We start from the raw sequence: 3,910 nt of genomic DNA, 5'->3' as shown, positions 1-3,910 counted from the left end.
CCCTGGATGACACCAGTATTTAATGTTAATATAGTGTGTATATTAATTGCATATATAGGTACATATAGCAGGGAATTATATGTGTATATATGTGAAATTGGTTCTGTTTCTCTGGAGGATCCTGACCAAAGCATCCTGTAATCTTTCCCTAAGTTAACCTTAGCATGACTTAGGTATGCCAAGTAATAAACCACGGGAAAAGACCTGCAGAATAATGAATTAGCATATTTGCCAACTTCCCCATTTATTTCTCAGACCAACTCAGATTGCTGTCTGGAAACCCAAAACACAACCCAGATGTGACTCATGCCCTCTTCTGACGATATTTTCCAAAAAAAACCATGTATTGCCGTCAGCAAGTCCAAGCTAATATGTGATTATGCCTGTGTAGGTCGCAGGATGTGTGTACGATTTCAGTGCAAACAGGTAGCTCTTAGGCTGTCACTGGTGCTTCTGATAATTGAAGTACCAGGTCCCCAAGTGCTGCACCAGTTCTTTGGCCATTTCCATGGTGCCTGAAAGGAGAATTTGCCCCATGTGGCTGGCTAGGTAGCAGGAAGGCATTTGGCTATTATAATGCCACAGGCATAAGCAAATGTGTTTGGGACAAATCAGACTTAAAGGATTGTCAGGAAATTTGCGGGGTCATCAGTTACCTTTCCATTAACAAGCAGGTGTCCTTACTATCATGTTCACAAGCAGTGTCGCTTTCAAAAATGCCTCCTGGCCCTAAATCTGAAAATGCTTCCATCATGGATGAATAACAGTTCATCTTGTCAACCCGCTTTATTGACTGAATGGATCAATTTCACTTTATAGCTCATGGTAACTCATGAAATGCCTTCTTTACAAGGAAAATTCTCAGGGGGAAAAAACTCTTTTCTTTAATATCTTCAAGTTATTTAGTATGATCTAGAGGTCTTGAAACTAAAGACAGAACTATATATTGAATTCTCGCTAGAGTTCATTGCTGTCTCTTTAAACATTTTTAAATTGATTTAATTATGGATTGTTGATTTCCAACTGTTGAGAAAATAGTTGATCTCCAGCTGTTGAGAAAATAGTTTCCATCCTGGAAATTGGAGCGTTTTTTAACCTAAAATTTGTGTTTAGAAAAGTTTTGCACTGGCATCCTACATCAATTAACTCACCCCAGCTAAGCACCTGAATAGTAAAAGTAAATTAATATTAATTAGTGCCAACAGCCCATAATCATACTTTTAAATACAGTTTTTATTTTCCGTTGAATGCTCCCTTGAATTCCTGAGCTTTTAATTTTTTTTTTTTTTTATAAAAGATTCAACTTTTCCCATTTTTGCTCTCTGACGAAAACTACAGGTGGTGGTAAGGTTGACAAGCAATTCTGCCAACATCAGGTCAAGTGCGGGAGCACTGAGTGGAGCTGAGAACTCTGGGAAGGGGATGAGGAACGTTAATTTCTAGGACAAACTTCACCACTAAGACACTGTCCTTTACATTAGCTAAGAGATGTCTCTGAAACACAGTTTCCTCGTTCCTCAAATGAGTATATGCTTTACTAGTCTCAAAATTGAGAGTTAACACAGACATAGAGAACAGACTTGTGGTTCCCAGGGAGGGCGTCAGGGAGGGATGGACTGGGAGTGTGGGATTCACAGATGCAAACTATTACGTTTAGGATGGGTCAACAGCAAGACCCTACTGTACAGCACAGGGAACTCTATTCAATATCCTGTGATAAACCATCATGGAAAAGAATAGGAAAAAGAATCTATGACTATGTATAACTGAGTCGCTTTGCTGTGCAGCAGAAATTAACAACATTATAAATCAACTAGAGTTCAATAAAATAAATTTTTTTAAAAACTGAGAGTTAAGGGCTTCCCTGGTGGTGCAGTGGTTGAGAGTCCGCCTGCCGATGCAGAGGACGCGGGTTCATGCCCCGGTCCAGGAAGATCCCACATGCCACGGAGCGGCTGGGCCCATGAGCCGTGGCTGCTGAGCCTGCACATCTGGAGCCTGTGCTCCTCAACGGGAGAGGCCACAGCGGTGAGAGGCCCGCGTACTGCAAAAAAACCAAAAAACCAAAAAACAAAAAAAATGAGAGTTAAAATGAGATAATGGTTATAAAGTACTTTGTAAAAAGTGCTTTCTGTTTGTAAGATAGCCTTATTTTTCAACTGAAACTGATAAGTGAATTAAGCCACTTAGTATAATTTTAAAATACATTTTTCTTAACCTATTTTCAGTAATTTTTAAGATTACCAATAATGCTGTTAGTATTGCTATATCATGATTAGAATTGGAATATCATGGGGTCAATCTTATGTCTGTTGTTATTTTAAAAATTTTTTTAGTTTGGGGGAAGCATTGAAATGGAATTTGAACTTTGGTAAATGTCAAATTCTCCTAATGCTCTTTGGGGATTTGCACTTTATTAACGCAAGTTTAAGATCATTTGTTAAATAGTAGCACAGTGGCTATATTTTGTAAGAATGAGTGGTTGTATATATGTCAGAATTTGAACACGGACCATTAACTCGATTTGAGTACTCTTCTTACATGTACGGAAAAATTCTGCAAGACATGTCCAAGAAACAAGAGCTAACATTTTACTTAATGGTGAAAGTCTGGATTCTTTCCCCCGAGGGTTGAAAACATGACAGGGTTTTTTTTTTGCCACTTCTGTTCAATGTTGTGCTGGGCATTTCAGCCAGGGCAGTTAAAGGAGAAAATAATATGAAAGGCATGCAGACTAGGAAAGGAAGAAGTCAGATGATTTTTATTTGAAGATGTCATGATCCTGTATATAGGAAATTCTGTGGTTATAAGATCAACCTAAAAACTCAATCAAATTTCTGTACATTTTCAATGAAACATAAAATTAAGAAAACAGTTCCCATTTATGATAGCATTGAAAATAATATAAGTGCCTAGGAATAAAGTATATGAAAAATGTACAACTTACACTCTGAAAACTACAAAACATTGTTGAAGGAAAGTCAAGAAGACCCCAGTAAGTGGAAAGATATCTGTGTTCATGATTTGAAAGACCTCATATTGTTAAGATAAGCAGTACTCACCAAAGTGATCTACAGATGCATTGAAATCCCCATCAAAATCTCAGTGGCCCATATCAGTAATGGAAAAAGTTGATTCTAAAATTCATACGGACTTGTAAGGGACCAGGATAGACAAAACATTCTTGAAAAAGAAGAACAAAGCTGAAGGACTCCCATGTCCATCAGTGGATAAATAGGTAAACAAGTGTGGTCTGTCCGTGCAGTGGAATATTATCCAGCCACAAAAAGAAATGAAGAATTAATTCATGCTACCATTTGGATGTTTCTTCAAAGCATTATGCTAAATGAAGAAGCTGGACACAGAAGACCACATATGATGGGATTCTATTTATATGAAATGTCTAGAATAGGGAAATCGATGGACATGTTAAGTATATGAGTGGTTGCCTAGGGTTGGGAAGAGATGTAATGAGGAATTGCAGCCGAAGTGTGTAGGTTTTCTTTTTCAGATGATGAAAATATTCTCAGATTTACTGTGATGATTGACCAGTTCTTCTGATGTACTAGAAATCATTGATTTGTACTTTAAATGGGTGAATTGTGTGGTACATGAATTGTATCTCAATAAAGGTGTTACCAAAAAAACCACCAGAAGCAAAAACCTGTGGAAATCAAAGAGTTCTGTAGCTTGGATCACTTTTTATAATTGATTCAGTTTCGGTGTTTTATTTTTCCTCTTGTATCCCACAGCTTATGTTAAGCTGAGACAGAGGACAAATTCTGGAAACTTCAGCTTCTTTTACTTTCTTAGGATAAGTGAACCAATTCCTTCCTGCTTGGATTTGGAGACAAAATTTCCTATTTGAGAGTACGGAGTTCTGATCAACACGATGAATTGATGATTAAAT

Source organism: Hyperoodon ampullatus, assembly GCF_949752795.1.
Source record: "Hyperoodon ampullatus genome assembly, chromosome: X".
Taxonomy (NCBI): Eukaryota; Metazoa; Chordata; class Mammalia; order Artiodactyla; family Ziphiidae; genus Hyperoodon; species Hyperoodon ampullatus.
This window is presented reverse-complemented; position numbering follows the sequence as displayed.